Here is a 22,585-nt window from a genome sequence, read left to right as displayed (position 1 = left end):
GCTGCTGGGCTCAGAATACCTACCTACCTGTAACCAGACCCCTGGGGCTGAGTGGGAGGAAGAGATGCTCCCCGTCCCCCTGCACACCAGAGAGGGGGCTCACGCTGGCTCTGATGCTGTTACCAGAGCAGAGAGCTCACTGCCGACACCCACTGAGACAGCAAGGGCAGCGCTGAGCATGGTGGGAGCTGAGACCCCAGCTGAGTGGGGGGAACACACAGGCAGGGCAGGTTGGCTGCTAACCCAGCTTGCCTTGTCCAGACGTGCTGCTGGGAAGTGATTATACAGCAGGGAGGGAGCTACCAGGGACAGGGCTCAGGGGGCTGTGACCCCAGGCCCAGCCAGCGAGAGGGAACAGGTCCCACTCCCTTCCCCAGCCACTGAATTCCAGACCAAGCTGCAGGAGGATCCCTCCTTGGAAAAGCTGAGGGAACTTGCTGGCCACAGCGCTGCAAACTCTCTTGGGGAAGGCTGCAGGGACAGAGCCCTGTGGGAGAAGGGATACCTGTACCAGGAATGGGCTCCCCAAGGGGAAGTAGATCTGTGGGGAATCAGGAGGCAGCTGGTGCTGCCCCAGGAATCCAAAGGGTTCTTCCCTTTTGAGCTGCTGTATGGGAGGAGAGTGAGGGGACCCCCTGGACCCAGAAGGGGAGGATTGGGAGGAGTAGGGTGAGGGTTAGGGTTAGGGGGTAGGGTGAGGGGTTAGGGTTAGGGTGAGGGGTTAGGGGTAGGGGAAGGGTTAAGGGTTAAGGGTTGGGGTTAGGGTTTAGGGTTTAGCGATAGGGTCAGGGTCGGGGGTTAGGGTTAGGGGTAGGGTCAGGGTTAGGGGTTAAGGGTTTGGGGTTAGGGGTTAGGGATAGGGTTAGGGGTTAGGGGTTAGGGATAGGGTTAGGGGTTAGGATAAGGGCTAGGGTTAAGGGTTAGGGTTTAGGGTTAGGGTCAGGGGTTGGGGTTGGGGTTAAGGTTTAGGGCTAGGGCTAGGGTTTAGGGTTTAGGGTTAGGGCTAGGGCTTGGGTTTAAGGTTTAGGGTTAAGGGTTTAGGGGTTAGGGTTAGGGTTACGGCTAGGGCTAGGGCAAGAGTTAGGGTTCGGGGTTTAGGGTAGCGGCTGGGGTTAGGGTTAGGTTTAGGTTAGGGTTTAGGGGTTAGGGTTAGGGTTTAGGGTTGGGTTTAGGGGTTGGGGTTGGGGTTAGGGTTTAGGGTTAGTGTTTAGGATTTAGGGTTTAGGGTTAGGGTTGGGTTTAGGATTTAGGGTTTAGGGTTTAGGGTTAGGGTTGGGTTTAGGGGTTGGGGTTAGGATTTAGGGTTTAGGGGTTAGGGTTAGGGTTTAGGGCTAGAGGGTTACTGTTACGGTTAGGTTTTAGGGTTAGGGTTTAGGGTTTTGGGTTAGGGTTTAGAGTGAGGGTTAGGCTTAGGCTTAGGGGGGGGTTAGGGTTAGGGTTAGGTGAGGGTTAGGGGTAGGGTTTAGGGTTAAGGGTTTAGGGTTTAGGGTTAGGGTGAGGGTAGGGTGAGGGTGAGCGGTAGGGTGTAGGGTTTAGGGTTAGGGTTAGGGGTGAGGGTGAGGGTAGGGGTTAGGGGTAGGGGTAGGGTTTAGGGTTTGGGGTTGGGGTTAGGGGTTAGGGTCAGGGTCATTGTTAGTGTTTAGGGGTTAGGGGTTAGGGTGAGGGTTGAGGGTTGAGGGGTTAGGGTTAGGTTTTAGGGTTAGGGTTGGGGTTTAGGGGTTAGGGGTAGGGTTTAGGGTTAGGGTTTAGGGTGAGGGTGAGGGTGAGGTTTAGGGTTAGGGTTAAGGGTTAGGGTTTAGGGTCAGGGTCAGGGTCAGTTTAGGGTTAGGGTTTAGTGTTAGGGGTTAGGGGTTAGGGGTTGGGGTTAGGGGTTGAGGTTAGGGTTAGGGTTAGGGGTTAGGGTTAGGGTTACCGTTAGGGTTTAGGTTTAGGGTTTAGGGTTAGAGTTTAGGGTTAGGGGTTAGGGTTGGGGTTAGGGTTAGGGTTGGGTTAGGGTTAGGGTTTAGGGTTAGGGTCAGGGGTCAGGGGTCAAGGGTCAGGGTTAGGGTTAGGGGTAGGTTAGAGTTAGGGTTGGGGTTGGGGGCGGGGTCAGGGTCAAGGTTAGGGTAGGGTTAAGGGTTGAGGGTGAGGGTTAGGTTAGGGTTGGGTTAGGGTTTAGGGNNNCAGGAACACTTCTGTAACTTGCTTTCCAATTAAACCTGCAGCTTTGGGGGCACATGGATCAGGCCCTGGGTCTGCGTTGGAGCAGATTGGCGTGTCTGGCTCAGCAAGACAGGGTGCTAGAGGCCTAAGCTGGCAGGGAAAGCTGGGTCAGAAGTAGTTTTGGCACATCAGTTGGCAGCTCCCAGGGGGTTTCTGTGATCCAACCCTCACAACAAGTATTCCTCATTTCAGTGCGGAGTGGTGTAGGCGGCGTCAATAAAGGCACACAAGGGTGTGTTCTTGCCACAGGGATTGTCAGCAGGCTGGTGCCATACGTGCACAGGGTCCCCAGGGCTCAGGGAGGGGTAAGTGAAGGCAACGACTCAGACGGAATCCTCATTGGAAGGGTAAAGGGATGGTGACATTATGAAAGTCTGAGATGGATTGTGTGCTGTAGGCTCAGTGTCTGAGTGCAGGCCAGGGGCAGGCAGCTTCTGTTCCCTACATCGGACCTAACCCCAAGTTTTGCAGTGTTAGCGTTTGCGCTGTCCTGCACCTGTGCTCTGTTTCCAAAGTGTTCTGTAGCGGGGAGGGCAGAGCGCTGGTCTGTGTCTCATTGGCCTATCGGGGTGTTGCTGAAACAGGGCAAAGTTGAGGCTGCACTGTGAACCTTAACTCTTCATTTCCCCTTCTAAGAACCTAGAGGACAGGAATCCTTACCCAGCGAGGTCATGTTCTCATAGTTCTCCTGCATGACGTCTTTGTAGAGGGCTCTCTGAGCGGGGTCCAGCAGAGCCCACTCTTCCCTGGTGAAATACACAGCCACCTCCTCGAAAGTCACCGGCCCCTGAAAAAACAAGAGCGCCCCACTCTGCACCTGCTGCCCAGCGACATCCCCACCACTCACATTGGAGGAGAGCCAATCACATGGAAGCTCTGGGAGGCAGGCAGGATCCCACCCCCTCCTCATCAGAGCAGCCAGGAGGCATCAGGGTGAGGAGCGAAAGAGAGAGAGCCCCTCACCCCTTCTAGCAGACAGAGATGGCAGGGGTCTTCCCATTCAGCACTCACCTACCAGCCAGAAGCTGATACAGGAGATGGAGCCCCCAGCAGGGTCCAGGGACAGCCCCCTGGCAGGAATCCCAACACCCTCCCCAGTGCCAGCAGTTGGATGGGACGGGATGGGGTGTCTTCCCCGGGCCTCACTGGCGGTTGCCCTCTGGCTAGTAGGTTCAGACTCCAGTATTGGAGGCTGGTACGTTTCCCTAGCCCAGTCCAGGGGGGTTGTTACCCGCTTGAGAAATTAGGGAATTTCCACCCACAAATCCCATGGGTCTGTTAAAATCTAGGTCCCACCGTAAACAAATCCCAGCAGGTTTGTCACACCCTGCCGCCCCCACTTTCTCCACCCTGTGTATTTCCTGCCCCTTCCCACCTCCTGACCACCCCCAGAAGCACCCACCTCCTGTGTCTTTACTGCCCTTCTCCCGCCAACAGGAGCCCACCAGCAACTCCCCGATAATCCCTACCTGAGCTGGCTCCACGGCAGCCATTTCCCTGGTCCCTGGTAGGATGGGACGTAACACTGCAGCCTGTCAGGGCAAGAAGGGGACGTGTCAGAACACGACAGTAACGTCACATCTCAATTCCCCCCGGCTCTTTCCCCGCAGACGGATGTTCTCGACTCTGTCATGCAAATAACGGAAATATTCAAAACACAATTAGTAATGGGGAGGGGGAACATGGGACTCTGAATTCCTTTTCTAACAGGTGTCTGGGTAGTTAAACAAACACAGTGTCCAATGAGTTCTTGGAATGTGTTGGGGACACCTGTTTGCTTCAGAACCAGGGGGATTTTAACCAGGCACCAGGCACTTTAGGTGTGAAGGAAAATTTGGTAGGCCTCAACGTTGGTCAAGCTAGTAGGCCTGAAGCACTGGCCAAGCTAGTTTTGTATATGAAGAGCCAAATGGAAAGTCCCCAAAACCGAGCAATGGCTTTCTGTGTATAGGGGGCAGGAGAAGGCGGAGTGTAAAGTCCCCAAACAGAACAATTTGCAATAGCCAAGTTTAAGACATAAATAACCACAATAGAAGCGTTAGTAAAGTCAAACCGCAAAAGGACCAGACTGGGAATAACAATAACAGGAAGGACCAAATAAGGGAGATGATTGTTCTTTTTTGCTTTTGACCTGTATTGATTTTGCAATGTATTCCAAATAAGATAATTGATATGGAAGTATGTGTAATTTGTTTGTGGTTTTAAGCTTTAAAAAGCTTTGTGTTCCTTGAATCGGGGGGGCAGCTCCGAATAGCTGTCACCCCTTGCATGCTCGTAATCAATAAAGGTACCTCAGGCTAATCTGATTCCAAACACAACAGGTGGATCATTTTTCCACATCAATTGGTGCCATCACTCGGATAGACAGCGACCCCCGAACTGGAGGACCACAAGCTGTTCCCCACCAGACCCTGGGCCCATCAGAACAGTAAGAGACCTTTTTGAATTCTGTAGTTCGGGTTTCTGGTGGAGGATCGTCCGTAGGCTCTGGGTTTCGGTGAGTTGCACGCTCTAGCCAGAACTTTTTGCTGCCAGGCAAGCCTGACGCCCTTTTGTTCTGTTCCCCGGGAAGTGCCCTATTTGTGCCTAAATAAACCTCTGTATTGATTTGTGTGCCGGTGTAAATGCCTGTGTGAAAGTGAGCTGTTATAAGGGTCACAGGAAGACACCCAGAGCTCTCTGCGAAGCCGTTGGCTCATGACCGGAGATGCCTCTAAAGCAAGCCCTGTGACTCCACCTACTGGGGCCGAAACAGAAAGGCCCTGACTGAAGTAGCCTCACTCTGCTGGCTTGACCGGCGAGGGGACTGCCTGGGTCTAGGTTTGTGTGTCCCTATCCTCTACCGTCTTTGAACAGTCTGGTTTCCTTACCCTCTTTTCTCTGGTTCTCCTCCTCCGTCGGTAAAAGGTGATCTGATGAGCCAATAACTGCTCTGATCACCTCGCTTGAAGCAATAGAGCATGCGGCGTTCCTCTCTCCGAAACTAGCTGACGCTTTTTGCTGAAAGGTGATTGGCTGTAAGGACAGTTGTGGACACCCTATATAAACCTTTCCCTGTGTGAGAGACCCGAGTGAAAGTGATTTGGAAAATGGGGGCTGGTGAGACAAAAGGGATCACCGTCCTGCCAAAAGGGCACACCTGAGTATTGTATGTTTGTATGTAAGTAAATTGCAGTCCTTTCACTTGTAAGCTTTTAAGAGAATGGGATCCCCACAAAGCCAGTTCGATGCATATTCTAATTGGCATGAAGAAACAGAAAATGGTGCCATGAATCTCAAATGAGGAGTCTCAAGGCCTCCCAGGAGAAATTTACCACACAATTAAATGAGTTAAAAGGGGAATTGGCAAAGAATTTAAGAACAGTCCCACTTTATCACAGCCAACTTAGTTGAATTTAATGTTTTCTCTGAATACTGTGTGGATGCCTCAGTTTCCCCTATGCAGTTCTTAAGTATCTAGGTGGTGGGAGAAGGGGGTGTGATTGTTGTAGAGCCCTAGAGGGCAGATGTGATGCTGTCTGGACAGAAAATGGCCCACACTCTCTCTCCTGGCAACTAATGACCTGGGCCCCTCCTCTACAAAGGTGCCAGCTGAAGGTGTTGGAGAACAAAGAAATCAGGTGACCTCCTGGCCCGTGAAAGAGACAAAGGGAGAGGAGGGGCTGGAGAGTTTCAGTTTTCAGCTGGCTGGGAAAATGGAGGGGAGCCCAGACAGGGCTCTGGCCTCCCTGGGGCCCCCCAAGATGGACCTAACAGAGGGTGTCCTGTTGTCTGTACCCGCAAGACCTGTCTTGGACTGTGTTCCTGTCGTCTAAATAAGCCTTCTGTTTTACTGGCTGGCTGAGAGTCATGGTGAATCGCAGGAAGCCTAGGGTGCAGGGCCTTGTCTCCCCCAAACTCCGTGACACTGGCAAGAAACTTTATGCAACAAAAGCATAATATAGCTCAGTGGTTTGAGCATTGGCCTGCTAAACCCAGCGTTGTGAGTTCAATCCTTGAAGGGGCCACTTGGGGATCTGGGGCAAAATCAGTACTTGGTCCTGCTAGTGAAGGCAGGGGACTGGCCTCGATGACCTTTCAAGGTCCCTTCCAGTTCTAGGAGCTGGGATATCTCCATTAATTAAAAAAAAAAAAAAAAAGCCCCTTATGTTCACCCCTCAGTCAGTGTCTCCCCGTACTGAGGAAACAATCCCCTTGCGCCAGTTCCCGGGCATTGGTGCTTTGGGCCAGGAGACCTTGGTGTTTGTGCATGCACCTTGGTCTCCCAAGGAATTGTATAATTTAATTAAAATTTTTCCAAAAATAAAAGAAAACCCTGTTAAATTCCAAGGAGAATTAAAAACTGTCATGCACTGTTACAACCCTACCTGGGCAGACTTAAACCAACTCCTGGAGGGAGTCCTGCCCAGGAAAACATTAAATCGCCTTTATCAGGCAGCCCGGTGGCCCATGGAGGACCCAGGCCACGACCAGGACACAATAAATAGGATTAGAAACAGGTGGTGGGAAGCAGTTCTCATAGTCTTCCCAAAGAAAGCAGATTGGGCCAAAATTAGCACCTGTAAACAAAGTAAAGAAAAGGATACTGTCGTAGGAAGGAGAATGGACATAAGGAAGAAGGGTAGTGTAGGTACAATTCTAATAGGTGATACTGGTGGTAGAATGTCTGGGCCTAATCAGGTAAAGAATGTGAGTGAAGCCAAACAGCAAGAATTAAGATGTTTGCACACCAATGCAAGAAGCCTAGGTAACAAAATGGAGGAACTAGAGTTACTGGTGCAGGAAGTGAAACCGGATATTATAGAGATAACAGAAACATGGTGGAATAGTAGTCAAGACTGGAGTACAGGTATTGAAGGGTATGTGCTGTTTAGGAAAGATAGAAACAAAGGCAAAGGTGGTGGAGTAGCATTGTATATCAATGATGAGGTAGACTGTAAAGCAGGGGTAGGCAATCTATGTCACGGGTGCCGAAGGCGGCACGCGAGCTGGTTTTCAGTGGCACTCACACTGCCCGGGTCCTGGCCACCAGTCTGCGGGGCTCTGCATTTTAATTTAATTTTAAATGAAGCTTCTTAAACATTTTAAAAACCTTATTTACTTTACATACAACAATAGTTTAGTTATATTTTATTGACTTATAGAAAGAGACCTTCTAAAAACGTTAAAATGTATTACTGGCACGCGAAACCTTAAATTAGAGTGAATAAATGAAGACTCCGCACACCACTTCTGAAAGGTTGCCGGCCCCTGCTGTAAAGAAATAAGAAGTGAGGGAATGGATAAGACCGAGTCTGTCTGGGCAAAAATCACATTGGGGAAGAAAGCTACTAGAGCCTCCCCTGAGATAGTGCTTGGGGTGTGCTATAGACCACCGGGATCTGATCTGGATATGGATAGAGACCTCTTTAATGTTTTTAATGAAGTAAACACTAATGGGAATTGTGTGATCATGGGAGAATTTAACTTCCCAGATATAGACTGGAGGACAAGTGCTAGTAATAATAATAGGGCTCAGATTTTCCTAGATGTGATAGCTGATGGATTCCTTCACCAAGTAGTTGCTGAACCAACAAGAGGGGATGCCATTTTAGATTTGGTTTTGGTGAGTAGTGAGGACCTCATAGAAGAAATGGTTGTAGGGGACAACCTTGGTTCAAGCGATCATGGGCTAATTCAGTTTAAACTAAATGGAAGGATAAACAAAAATATATCTGTGACTAGGGTTTTTTATTTCAAAAGGGCTAACTTTAAAAAATTAAGGAAATTAGTTAGGGAAGTGGATTGGACTGAAGAACCTGAAGTAATTCCATGCTTCCTCCACCTTTAGATCCCCAAGTCAAAGTTGCAGAAACTATCAGAAGCCTGCATCCCAAGAAAGGGGAAAAAATTCATAGGCAGGAGTTGTAGACCAAGCTGGATGAGCAAGCATCTCAGAGAAGTGATTAAGAAAAAACAGAAAGCCTACAAGGAATGGAAGATCAGAGTGATCAGCAAGGAAAGCTACCTCATTGAGGTCAGAACATGTAGGGATAAAGTGAGAAAGGCCAAAAGCCATATAGAGTTGGACCTTGCAAAGCGAATTAAAACCAATAGTAAAAGGTTCTATAGCCATATAAATAAGAAGAAAACAAAGAAAGAAGAAGTGGGACTGCTAAACACTGAGGCTGGAGTGGAGGTTAAGGATAATCTAGGCATGGCCCAATATCTAAACAAATACTTTGCCTCAGTCTTTAATGAGGCTAATGAGGAGCTTAGGGATAATGGTAGGATGACATATAGGAATGAGGATATGGAGGTAGATATTACCACATCTGAGGTAGAAGCCAAACTCGAACAGCTTAATGGGACGAAATCGGGGGGCCCAGATAATCTTTATCCAAGAATATTAAAGGAACTGGCATATGAAATTGCAAACCCATTAGTAAGAATTTTTAATGAATCTGTAAACTCAGGGGTTGTACCATACGACTGGAGAATTGCTAATATAGTTACATACATTGCTAACATAACATGATCTGGGCAACTACAGGCCTATCAGTTTGACATCTGTAGTATGCAAGGTCTTGGAAAAAATTTTGAAGGAGAAAGTAGTTAAAAGACATTGAGGTTAATGGTAATTGGGACAAAATACAACACGGTTTTACAAAAGGTATATCATGCCAAACCAACCTCATCTCCTTCTTTGAGAAGGTAACAGATTTTTTTGGACAAAGGAAATGCAGTGGATCTAATTTACCTCGATTTCAGTAAGGCATTTGATACGGTTCCACATGGGGAATTATTAGCTAAATTGGAAAAGATGGAGATCAATATGAAAATTGAAAGGTGGATAAGGAACTGGCTAAAAGGGAGACTACAACGGGTCATACTGAAAGGTGAATTGTCAGGCTGGAGGGAGGTTACTAGTGGAATTCCTCAGGGATTGGTTTGGGGACCAATCTTATTTAATCTTTTTATTACTGACCTTGGCACAAAAAGTGGGAATGTGCTAATAAAGTTTGCAGATGACATAAAGCTAGGAGGTATTGCCAATACAGAGAAGGACCGGGATATCCTACAGGAAGATCTGGGTGACCTTGTAAACTGGAGTAATAGTAATAGGATGAAATTTAATAGTTAACAGTGCAAGGTCATGCATTTAGGGATTAATAACAAGAACTATTGTTATAAGCTGGGGAGGCATCAGTTGGAAGTAACAGAGGAGGAGAAGGACCTCGGAGTATTGGTTGATCACAGGATGACTATGAGCCGCCAATGTGATATGGCCGTGAAAAAAGCTAATGTGGTCTCGGGATGCATCATGCAAGGTATTTCCAGTAGAGATAAGGAGGTGTTAGTACCATTATACAAGGCACTGGTGAGACCTCATCTGGAATACTGGGTGCAGTTCTGGTCTCCCATGTTTAGGAAGGATGAATTCAAACTGGAACAGGTTCAGAGAAGGGCTACTAGGATGATCCGAGGAATGGAAAACCTGTCTTATGAAAGAAGACTCAAAGAGCTTGGCTTGTTTAGCCTAACCAAGAGAAGGCTGAAGGGAGATATGATTGCTCTCTATAAATATATCAGGGGAATAAATACCAGGGAGGAGAGGAATTATTTAACCTCAGTACCAATGTGGACACAAGAACAAATGGATATAAACTAGCTATCAGGAAGTTTAGACTTGAAATTAGATGAAGGTTTCTAACCATCAGAGGAGTGAAGTTCTGGAACAGCTTTCCAAGGGGAGCAGTGGGGGCAAAAGACATATCTGGCTTCAAGACTAAGCTTGATAAGTTTATGGAGGGGATGGTATGATGGGATAGCCTAATTTTGGCAATTAATTGGTGTTTGACTATTAGCATTAAATATGCCCAGTGGCTTGTGATGGGACACTAGATAGGGTGGGATTTGAGTTACTACAGAGAATTCTTTCCTGGGTGTCTGGCTGGTGAGTCTTGCCCACATGCTCAGGGTTTAGCAGGTTGCCATATTTGAGGTCAGGAAGGAATTTTCCTCCAGGGCAGATTGGCAGAAGCCCTGGGTTTTTTTTGACTTCCTCTGCAGCATGGGGCATGGGTCACTTGCTGGAAGATTCTCTGCACCTTGAAGTCTTTAAACCATGATTTGAGGACTTTAATGGCTCAGACACAGGTTTGATACAGGAGTGGGTGGGTGAGATTCTGTGGCCTGCATTGTGCAGGAGGTCAGACTAGATGATCATAATGGTCCCTTCTGACCTTAAAGTCTACGATTCTATGAATCTAAATGAAATTTTAGCAGCTACCCAACACTATCACCGCCACATTGAAACTAAGTTAATGACAATCCAGCTCCAGAACATGCAGGGACCCCACAATAGCCGCCTATTGCGGGGGAGAAGGGAAAGGCCAAACGAAGGTCCCCACAATCCACCTCCCCAGGGACCAGCGCTGGTGCGTGTCACTATTGCAAACAGATGGGCCATTGGCAAAGGGAATGTCCCTACCGCCCTGGCCGCTCCCGAAGCGGTAGGGGTGGGTAATGTTCTTGTGCCCCACCCAGTCTCTCCACCTCTGCCCGTTTCTATCAGTCCCCTGTCTGACTGACATGCTTTCCTCCTCAGTCCTTGTTCACCGGTTAACCTTTTGGGAAGAGACTTGCTGTGTAAACTGAATTGCACAATCTACTGTACCCCAGATGGCGTGTATCTGGACGTGCCTGATCTCGCTCACAATGAGGTCCTGACCGTTTTGTATGTGGACACTCCAAAGGAGGAGACTGACCCCAGCCCTTCCTCGTCTGCCCAACCAGCTAAAATTCACCCGAACCCTCTCTCAAAATTGGCCGAGGAAGGAATTTGACCTGTAATCTCCTCCTCAATTCAGCCAGGAGTCATTATTTCTACAGTCAGTGCGTGTAACTCCCCCATTTTACCGTGCTGTTAATGCTGCTGTTCTTCCTACCTTTCCCATTGTTCCCAGCCCTGCTACTATCCTTTCCTACAATGCACCGGTGCCGAGGGGTTAATAGGTGTGTATAAATAAATAAAAGGGGGGTTAGTCAAAAGCCCATCCTCCTCGCTAAATTGGTAGTGAAACAATGCCTGTGCCTGCAAAAAATAATAATAATAATGCAACAAGGAAAAAGGATCGGGCCCAGACAAGCAGGCAACAGCAGTTTGAGGAAGTTAAAAGAAAGAAAGTAAAAAGTTAACGCTGTAGTTACTGGAGGAAACTTTGTACAAATGTTAAAAGAAGGTGTCATGAAAAGAAAATTCTTGGTTTCTTTGCAGCTATTCCTTTGAAAAAAGGGCCCATTTCTCCAGAGGAGTGTCTGTAAATAGTCCAGGCAAGCGGTTATTTAAGTTGAATCATTTAACTATGAACAAGTTAGTCAAATTTGCTAAAGAACACTCCTGGTGTATACAATCTTTGTTTTATAAGTTTGAGATGAATTGGTGTTGTTTTAAGGTTGTGAAACCGAGAAATACTTTTGCCAAACAAAAGAAACGAGTGTTGTTTAATTTTGGTATTTAGCATTTAATCCTTAAGGTAACTTAATGCTTTACAAGATTTAAAATGTTGTTTTTTAATAAAAACCAAAGTTGTGGCTGCAGCAGGGCAGTCAAGGCCAGGAGAATGGTGAAAAGATTTTAAATCTGTTTTGGCAACAAATAGCAGATAGAAGCTGTAGTCAGTGCCCCACGCTAAGCCTTAAGGTGGCTCTGTGTAATCAATGGTCACTTTGCCAAAGGGGAGCCAAAATGGATTGTTTTCCTTTTCAAATCAATGTGTGTTTGAAAGCATAAGTTAAAAGTTAGAAGTTAATTGTGCCCTTTTAAAACAAAGTCCCTAAGCGGATGATAACTTTAAAGCAAGCCGAAAATATCTGTGTTAATGCAAATCACCTAAATAATAAAGATAGAAGCCATTAAAACCTGAGCTGCCTATAAAACGAATACAGAAAAATACGGGGAGTAATTCCTCAGTTTTGCCTGCAATCAGCAAGGGTGTTTGTAAAAAAAAAAAATATTTTAAGCAATAATCTGCTAACCCCAAGGGGGTAAAAATATGCTCTCTTTGTCTTTCAGAAAAATAGGAAAAGCTGATACTGACTGAAAAGCCAAAAATGTTCTTGGAGTGCTGCTGGGTACACTTTGCCTCCTGATCGCCTTTGGCGCGTCCCAGACGGCCGCCTGGTTGCGCCCAGGGTACTTTTGCCCTATTTGGCTCACATGCACCATGGAGTGGCGCACGTGGGCAAAAGGGAAATGATTGCTGTAGTCAAATGAGACTGGTTTGTACCGGATTTTTCTCCTGTGGCCCAGCAATACTGCCAACAGGGTGTAATATGCAAGCAACATTAGGTTGGTAAAGCTGTCAAGGTTAGGCAGGCAGCAGATCCCCCTTCCTGGGGACCTTTTATAAATATTTGGATTGATTTTATTTAAATGTTTAAATATTGTAATTATAAGTGTGTTAGTTTTAGTTACCGTATTTTCCAAATGGGTTGAGGCCTTTCCCTGTAAAAAGGCAGATGCCAAAACTGTTGTAAAACTTTGTTTAAGGATTTTGTACCACGATTTGACATACCTGTGAGTAGCAACAGTGACTGTGGACCTAATTTTACTGGACAAATTGTAACAAGTTATGTGTAGCTTTACAGATCCAACACAATCTCCACTGCCCCCCCACCCGCAGTCTGCCGGGACACTGAAATGTCAAAATGGGATTTTGAAAAATAAACTGGCCAAGACTGTGCTGAAACTAATTTAAAGTGGCCAAATGCCCTCCCATTAGCATTAATGAATATGAGGGCCACTCCCAATCGAAAAACTAAACTCAGCCCTCATGAAATTCTAACAGGGTGCCCAATGCGACTACCGGCTGCACCCCTCTGGCCCTGGCTCAGTGGACAGTCATTTAAATAACACTGTCACGGAGTGCCCGGGCGATGCTCTGGAACTGCTCCCCACAAAGCCAGTCAGGACTCTGGGGGAGCCTCTTCTCTCTTCAGGGCAAGAAGCTCACATGGCTTCACCTTCCTGAGTCTGACCTTGGAGCATTCAGCATCCTCTGCCCCTCCGTGCGCTTCCCACAGCGAGTCCACCCTGGCGGGGTCCTGGGGAAGCCATAGGGTCCTGCACCCCCCACTTCACAGTCAGACGTGACTCTTAGCCAGCCAGTAAAACAGAGGTTTATTAGATGAAAGGAACACGGTCTAAAACAGAGCTTGTACGTACAGAGAACAGGACCCCTCAGCCGGGGCCATTTTGGGGGGCAGTGAGCCAGACAACCCCCCTCTGCACTTCTCTCCTCTTTCCCAACTAGTCCCAAACTGAAAACGCTCCAGCCCCTCCTCTCTGGTCTTTGTCTCTTTCCCGGGCCAGGAGTTCACCTGATCTCTTTGTTCTCCAACACCTTTAGCTATCCCCTTGCAGGGGGGGAAAGGCCCTGGCCATTAGTTGCCAGGAGACAGAGTGTCGGCCATTTGTGCACACTGGCCTTTATCCCACCACCTAGAGACTTAAGAAATGCATAGGGGAAACTGAGGCACCCCTACAGTATTCAGAGGAAACATTAAGAACAGTCCCACTTCGTCACATCTCTCCCCCCTTCGAGACCGATAATCGCTAATGGCTCAGATATCTCCTCAGTCAGCTCCTTCAGCATTCTAGGGTGCATTTCATCAGGCCCTGGTGTCTTGAAGACATCTAACCTAAGTAATTTTTAACTTGTTCCTTCCCTATTTTAGCCTATGATCCTACCTCATTTTCATTGGCATTCATTAAGTTAGATATCCAATTGCTACTAAACTTTTTGGTGAAAACTGAAACAAAAGGCCTTTAGCATTTCTGCCATTTCCACATTTTCTGTTATTGTTCCTCCCCACCCCCTCACTGAGTACCATGAGCATGTGGGGACAAAATCAGAAAGATTAACTCACAAAATAAGTTACACCCAGCAAGGGACATAGAAGGCAATAAGTAGGGTACTACTTAAATCACGGTGGGGAAGGGGAATCATACAATTTTCAAGGGTTGGTCATGGCATAAATAGTGAACTTCGTGGATGTGTTATACACCTGCAACATTTGTTATTTATGTAGTGAGTAACCCACGAAAAAGTGTGATTTCTCCACAGTGTTTCTCACACTAGGAGCCCACCAGGGGGGTCACGGTATTGCCACCCTTACTCCTGAGTTGATGCTGGCAGCAGTGCTGCCTGGAACTGGGTGGCAAGAGAGCGGTGGACGCTGGCCGGTGCCCGGCTCTGAAGGCAGAGAAGTAGGGGTTGCTTAGAATTACCACCTTTACTTCTGTTCTGTGGCGGCGCTGCCTTTAGAGCTAGGCACCAGCCGGCAGCTGCCGCTCTCCACTCTGCCTTCAGAGCTGGGCAGCCGGAGACCCGATTTCATGGTCCGTGATGCAAATTTCCGCCCTCATTTTTATGCCCCATTTTTCTACTCCCCAGCCCTGCTTTGTGCCCTTGGTGGCTGCCCCACTCACCCCACTCGTGTTATGGCCCTGTAGCTGCACCAAACTGTCTGGTTACCAAAACAATTCACAGGCGTAATGTCATAGTTGAGTGTTTATCTTATTCCAGCAGATTTTTCTTAAACAAATTGGAAAAGCCACAGCAGGCCTAATTATGGCAATTCATAAAGGTCCATTATTACTTTTCTGCGATTGGCCAAGACATCTTTGCAACTCAGCTGCAATTATTTGAAGATCATCCCGCGTTTCAGGTAGGGTCTTAATTATTATTAACCAAGAGGAGAAAGAAACAGACACCACAATAGGGAAAGAACAGGTTAAAAATATGTAGATACGTTAGATATATTAAAATCAGCCATTAAATTCATCTTCGGGTGCTCAAGGAATTAGCTGAAGCAATCTCGGAAAAATTAGCAATTATCTTTGAGAACGCTTGGAGAACGGTGAAGACTGGAGAAGAGCAAGCATTCTACCCACCTTTTAAAAGGGGAACAAACAGAACTGGGAAATAAAGTCAAGCCTTATTTAAATACCTGGAATGAACAACTTATTAAACAATTTGTAAGCAAGCAGAGGCTAGTAAGGTGATAAGTTATAACCAGCATGAATTTCCAAAAACAAATAATGCCAAGTCAATCTAATTTCCTGCTTTCACAGGCATACTGGACTTATGGATCCGGGGGACACTGTAGATAGGACATATCTTGATTTTACTCAGGCTTTTGACACAGGCCCCCATGACATTCTCACAGTGAACTATGTGGTGTACATTCTCACAGGGAAATGTGGTGTACATGAATGTGCTATAAAATGGGAGAAAATGTTGTTGGAAGGTTGTACTCAGACAGTAATCATTAGTGGTTCACTGTCCAACGGGAGGATGTATACAATGGGGTGCCCAGGGGCCAGTCCAGGATCTGATAGAGTCAATATTTTCACTCATTACTTGGATAATGGACTGGAGAGCATGCTGTCTAAATATGCAGATAACAGCCGCTGCGAGGGGCTGCAAGCACATTGGAGGACAGGATTAGAATTCAAGGCAACATTTACAAATTGGAGAAGTGGGCTGAATGAACAAGATGAAATTCAATAAAGACAAGTGCAAACTACTAGATTTAGGGAAGGAAAACCAAATGCATAACTACAAAGTGGGGATGTGATTGGAATAACAGAGACTTGGTGGGATAACTCACATGACTGGAGTACTGTCATGGATGGACATAAACTGTTCAGGAAGGACAGGCAGGGCAGAAAAGTTGGGGGAGTTGCGTTGTATGTAAAAGAGGAGTATGACTGCTCAGAGTTCTGATATGAAACTGCAGAAAAGCCTGAGAGTCTCTGGATTGAGTTTAGAAGTGTGAGTAACAAGGATGATGTCATGGTGGGAGTCTGCTATAGACCACCAGACAAGGGGGATGAGGTGGACGAGGCTTTCTTCCGACAACTAGCAGAAGTTACAAGATCGCAGGCCCTGGTTCTCATGGGAGACTTTAATCACTCTGATATCTGCTGGGAGAGCAATACAGCGGTGCACAGACAATCCAGGAAATTTTTGGAAAGTGTAGGGGACAATTTACTGGTGCAAGTGCTGGAGGAACCAAGTAGGGGCAGAGCTCTTCTAGACCTGCTGCTCACAAACAGGGAAGAATTAATAGGGGAAGCAAAAGTGGATGGGATCCTGGGAGGCAGTGATCATGAGATGGTCGAGTTCAGGATCCTGACACAAGGAAGAAAGGAGAGCAGCAGAATATGGACCCTGGACTTCAGAAAAGCAGACTTTGACTCCCTCAGGGAACTGATGGGCAGGATCCCCTGGGAGAATAACATGAGGGGGAAACGAGTCCAGGAGAGCTGGCTGTATTTTAAAGAATCCTTATTGAGGTTGCAGGAACAAACCATCCTGATGTGTAGAAAGAATAGTAAATATGGCAGGCGACCAGCTTGGCTTAACAGTGAAATCCTTGCTGATCTTAAACACAAAAGAGAAGCTTACAAGAAGTGGAAGATTGGACAAATGACCAGGGAGGAGTATAAAAATATTGCTCAGGCATGCAGGAGTGAAATCAGGAAGGCCAAATCACACTTGGAGTTGCAGCTAGCAAGAGATGTTAAGAGTAAGAAGGATTTCTTCAGGTATGTTAGGAACAAGAAGAAAGTCAAGAAAAGTGTGGGCCCCTTACTGAATGAGGGAGGCAACCTAGTGACAGAGGATGTGGAAAAAGCTATGTACTCAACGCTTTTTTTGCCTCTGTCTTCACGAACAAGGTCAGCTCCCAGACTGCTGCATTGGGCAGCACAGTATGGGGAGGAGGTGACCAGCCCTCTGTGAAGAAAGAAGTGGTTTGGGACTGTCAAGGCTCCTTCCCCACTCTGAACTTTAGGGTACAGATGTGGGGGCCTGCATGAAAACTTCTAAGCTTAACTACCAGCTTAGATCTGGTCCGCTGCCACCACTCCCAATGTGCTAATTCCCTTCCCTGGGTAGCCTTGGGAGACTCTTCACCAATTCCCTGGTGAACACAGATCCAAACCCCTTGGATCTTAAAACAAAGAGAAATTAACCATCCCCCCTCCTTTCTCCCACCAACTCCTGGTGGATCCAGATCCAAACCCCTTGGATCTAAAAACAAGGAAAAATCAATCAGGTATTAAGAAAAAGGCTTTTAATTAAAGAAAAGAAAGGTAAAAGAAAACCCTCTGGGAGAGATTAGCATACCAGCTACTCTCACAGACAACAGATTCCAAACACAGAGGCTGTTCCCCTGGGCAAACCCTTAGTTACACACAAAAATAAATACCCAGATACCCAATTTGACTATTCCTCTAATTGCACAAGACAGGTTACAAAGAAATAAACATAAACCTATTTATTTTCTTCACTAATACCCACTACTTAATAAGAGGCTGAATTCTGGGGCTTTCCCACTCCGGTCCAAAGTGAAACTCAACAGAAAAAGGGAACTTTCCTCCTTCCCTTTGAACCATCTTGTCCTCCCATTGGTTCCTCTGGTCAGGTGTCAGCTAGGCTAGGTGAACTTCTTAACCCTTTACAGGTAAAAGAGGCATTAACCTTTAACTATCTGTTTATGACAGGGACTATTTAGAAAAACTGGACAAGCACAAGTCCATGGGGCCAGATGCGCTGCATCCGAGGGTGCTAAAGGAGTTGGCGGATGCGATTGCAGAGCCATTGGCCATTATCTTTGAAATCTCATGGAGATCGGTGGAGGTCCCGGATGACTGGAAAAAGGCTAATGTAGTGCCCATATTTAAAAAAGGGAAGAAGGAGGATCCAGGGAACTACAGGTCAGTCAGCCTCACCTCAGTCCCTGGAAAAATCATGGAGCAGGTCCTCAAGGAATCAATTCTGAAGCACTTAGAGGGGAGGAAAGTGATCAGGAACAGTCAGCATGGATTCACCAAGGGGAAGTCGTGCCTGACTAACCTAATTGCCTTCTATGATGAGATAACTGGCTCTGTGGATGAGAGGAAAGCAGTGGATGTGTTATTCCTTGACTTTAGCAAAGCTTTTATACTGTCTCCCAAGTTAAAGAAGTATGGGCTGGATGAATGGACTATAAGGTGGATAGAAAGCTGGCTAGATTGTTGAGCTCAACGGGTAGTGATCAATGGCTCCATGTCTAGTTGGCAGCCTCAAGCGGAGTGCCCCAAGGGTCGGTCCTGGGGCCGGTTTTGTTCAATATCTTCATTAATGATCTGGAGGATGGCGTGGACTGCACTCTTAGCAAGTTTGCAGATGACACTAAACTGGGAGGAGTGGTAGATACGCTGGAGGGTAGGGATAGGATACAGAGGGACCTAGACAAATTAGAGGACTGGGCCAAAAGAAACCTGATGAGGTTCAACAAGGACAAGTGCAGACTCCTGCACTTAGGACGGAAGAATCCCATTCACTGTTACAGACTAGGGACCGAATGGCTAGGAAGCAGTTCTGCAGAAAAGGACCTAGTGGTTACAGTGGACGAGAAGCTGGATATGAATCGACAGTGTGCCCTTGTTGCCAAGAAGGCTTACAACATTTTGGGCTGTATAAGTAGGGGCATTGCCAGCAGATCGAGGGACGTGATCATTCCCCTCTATTCAACATCGGTGAGGCCTCATCTGGAGTACTATGTCCAGTTTTGGGCCCCACCCTACAAGAAGGATGTGGAAACATTGGAAAGAGTCCAGTAGAGGGCAACAAAAATGATTAGGGGTCTGGAGCACATGACTTATGAGGAGAGGCTGAGGGAACTGGGATTGTTTAATCTGCAGAAGAGAAGAATGAGGGGGAATTTGATAGCTGCTTTCAACTACCTGAAAGGGGGTTCCAAAGAGGATGGATCTAGACTGTTCTCAGTGGTAGCAGATGACAGAACAAGGAGTAATGGTCTCAAGTTGCAGTGGGAGAGGTTTAGGTTGGATATTAGGAAAAACTTTTTCACTAGGAGGTGGTGAAGCACTGGAATGGGTTACCTAGGGAGGTGGTGGAATCTCCTTCCTTAGAGGTTTTTAAGGTCAGGCTTGACAAAGCCCTGGCTGGGATGATTTAGTTGGGAATTGGTCCTGCTTTGAGCAGGGGGTTGGACTAGATACCTCCTGAGGTCCCTTCCAACCCTGATATTCTATGATTCTATGAATAGCTGGTTAGGGATTAGTACTACTGAAAATGATTGGGGGCTATAGTGGATCACAAATTGAATCTGAGTCAATTGTGAAAAAAACTAATTAAGCACTGGAATAGATTAGCAAGAGAGGTGGTAGAATCCCCATCACTGGAGGTTTTTAAGGACAGGTTGGACAAACACCTCAGTGCTGGGGGCTGGACTAGATGCCCTCTCACGGTTCATTCCAGTCCTACAGGTCTATGATTCTATGCGGGTGAAACGTTTGGTCACTTTATTACAGCACTGACCGGCCCCTCCCACTAGCACTAAACCACCGAGACATTTTGAAACCCTCCCTGTAACAAAGTCTGGGAACCGAATGGGAGAAAAGCGCAGTACACAAGGAGCGACACTGGGGGATTCCCCCTGACACTGTTCCCAGGGCAGCACACTCCTACAGCAGGGGCTACAGGAACTGGCTTTTCCTCCCCTTGCACCTCCCCTTGCTCTCAGGAAAGTGAACCTGCCCAGGGATGCTGCAATAAGTGTGTGTGGGCTGGTCAGAGATCTGGGAATCTCTCTCCCCAGTTATTTCTCCCAGTGCTCTTTTCAGTCTCTCTCTCTCTCCTTGTGTCTCCCTTCCTCTGGCCTACAACCAATCCTGGGGGTTCGCTCTCCTATGGCTGGATCGGCTCCTGCAATTGCTAAGGGGAGGAGAGATGTAGGGGGAGGAGGGGCTGTTTGTGCAGAGTCACTTTCATGTCCATTCCCAGTTCCCTGAGGTCTCTAACAATCACCTGGTGTCTCTGGCTCAGATGTTGGGGTGGGCAGAGCCTTGGGCTGACCTATGGGGCTAATTACAGCTGGAGAAAATCCTCACCTTGGCTGGGCACAGAGGAAGCTTTACTCACGGTCACTCCCCAGCCCCGATCCCGCTGGGGGAGCAGCAGCTGCTCAGCCTGGGCCCCCAGACCACAATCGGGGCAGCAGCATCTGAACCAGGAAGCTCAACCCCAATATCCTGAGGGAGAGAAAGAGAGAAACTGAGTCACTTTCCTCCCTTTAGCAACAACTGAAACCCCCTCCCCACAGGGACACGCCCTGATCTTATCTGCCCCCATGTTAATTTGGAGTCACTCCCTGTTCTGCCTTGCAGTGACTCCGGATTAACACGCGTCTCAGCGTGTAGCCCTAAGGATTAATCTGCTTGCTTGCATAGATATATCTTTTCTTATAAGTTTAAGTATTTGATGTATTGTAATAGGTTTATAGATTTATATTCAAAATAAGTTTGGCTGTAATGCAAGAGACCTACAGGCTAAAATCCTGTATGATAAGCTAAGGCAAAGTTAGCATATCTATATTGTGACCTATATAGATGTCTAGAGACCTTTTACCTAAACCAATATACAATGAAGGATGGCAAAGGGGATTTTTCAAAGTTGTACCCACAGACTTAATAAGTACACCACAAGTGTGTACATACCTGTCAGCAATACACACGTACATACTAGCCTATGGGGTAAGTGTACCCTAACATTTCTGTGGGGGAGGAATGAAATTTGGGAATAAGAGGAAGGATTTCCGGCACTTGTGTCATATAAAAGAGCTTCATTCATCATCTATTCTAGATCTCTTCATCTTCAACTAGCCAGGAGACTGAAGGAGCGTGTGACAGGGATTGTCAGGGATTCCAGGCACCCTTAGACCCCTAGAAATCTCACCCGAGGCATAAGTAAATGGTTAAAATTACAGAGACTTACAAATTGTGTGTCTCACCCACGCTTTCATAAGAAAACAAACCTAATTTCCTGTGACTGCAGCTTGGCAGCAGTCCGAGTATTTCCAGTTTTGACTTAGAAGTTTAATTTTAAGGTTTTTGAATATAATAGTGCAAGATAAAAAGTAATATTATAAAGTAATAGTGTTCTTGTTAAAGTAACATTATTTAAAGTGATACGTGCGTCTAAGGGGTTTTGTAAAGGTTGAAGTTATAACAAATAGTACCGATAAGATATTAGCCGTAGCACTGGATCTGATGACCCACACTAGTGGTGGCGGGGGAGCTGACAAATCTAGGTATTAATTGCTGCCAAAAGGCCGCAATAGTTCAGAACTTGAACAGTTCAAGATACCTTATCTCAGTCCCCTTAACTCTCCCGGGCTGCACCTCTGATCCGTCTGCCTTAGCATTTCCCAGTATTTGGCAGGTCCCGACAGAGGGAAAAGACCTCTCGATTAGCTATGAGCCATCGAAGAAACAGAGGGAACATACTCCCATCCCTCTATTATTTACTTGGGACTTATTGAACCAAGTGTAAAAAATGGTTAGGGGTGTTATTTCCTGTGTTTCTGTGAAGGGACGCCTTCAGTTTCAGAGTAAAACAACAGAGTATTCATTCTAGTTGATTGAATAAGCTAGTGAAGTTGTAGAATTGAAATGAGTTCTATATTTTGTGTTAAAAGTGGAGTAAGGGCAAGAGTGGAGTCTGTTGCAGTTGCCCGCTGTCTGGCTTTAGAAAACTTTGCCAGAAAATACATTCAGGAACATGGAGGAGGTTTAGAACAGCTGAGAAATAGCGAGGTCATTTCTGAGCATGGTAACCCATGGGGTTTTGTAAGTGAGGTATTTTATGTAGAAACAGAGCAGAAAAAGATCAGGACTAAACTGCTAAAAGGAAGAACTGTTGAATGCCTGCTCGTGGCTTGTAGTTCGCTGGCAAAGAAATTGAATAAAAAAATAGGGTTACTCAGGGAAGCCCAGCAAACTTTGGATGCCAGCCTAACATCGCTGGAGGGCTCTAGATCAGACCATGGTCGGCTGTTGGACAGAATCAGAGAATTAGAAAAGAGAGAAGATGTGTCAGAGGAGGATAAAGAATCGATTCCCGTCCCTATCGGTATGGTGGAACCAACTGACAGGGCCAGTGCAACCACTAGGCGAACTAGGCGGCCACCTAGGGCGCCAAGTGGTTGGGGGCACTAAAAAGCGCGCTCAGGGGAGGCGGCGCAGTGGAGGTGAGCTGGGGCAGGGGGGCGCTGGGAGGGCTGCCAGCCGCAAGTAACAGGGGGGCGTGCAGGGGAACCGCTCCCCACCCCAGCTCCGCCCCAGCCTCTCCTGAAGACTGCAGCCAGGCCTGACCCTGCACTCACCATGTGGTAAGTGGAGCGACCCGGCCCCAGCCTGCTCCGCTCCCCTGGCTCCCAGCCGCGCCGCCAGCTAATGTGGGGGGGTGGTTCCCCCTTCTCTCCTCCCCCCAAGCCTGGGAGCCAGGGGAGCAGAGCAGGCTGGGGCCCCAGGCCTCCATGG

At 47.1% G+C, this 22,585-nt stretch overlaps 1 long non-coding RNA gene across 2 annotated transcripts in view; it reads right to left on the bottom strand.

Moving 5' to 3' along the window:
• Positions 1-2,929: 2,929 nt before the first annotated feature.
• LOC117869985 overlaps positions 2,930-22,585 on the bottom strand; it is a 20,279-nt gene continuing 623 nt past the window's right edge. Inside the window, exons 2-4 of one of the 2 annotated variants that reach the window (XR_004643871.1) lie at positions 20,156-20,296; positions 3,672-3,828; positions 2,930-2,989 (exon numbers count right to left, since the gene is read on the bottom strand). This is a non-coding gene — a long non-coding RNA (uncharacterized LOC117869985). The remainder of the gene's footprint in view (positions 2,990-3,671; positions 3,829-20,155; positions 20,297-22,585) is intronic. The other variant, XR_004643872.1, reaches the window with a different exon arrangement.

Source organism: Trachemys scripta, chromosome 25, assembly GCF_013100865.1.
Source record: "Trachemys scripta elegans isolate TJP31775 chromosome 25, CAS_Tse_1.0, whole genome shotgun sequence".
In the NCBI taxonomy this organism is placed as follows: domain Eukaryota; kingdom Metazoa; phylum Chordata; order Testudines; family Emydidae; genus Trachemys; species Trachemys scripta.
This window is presented reverse-complemented; position numbering and strand designations above follow the sequence as displayed.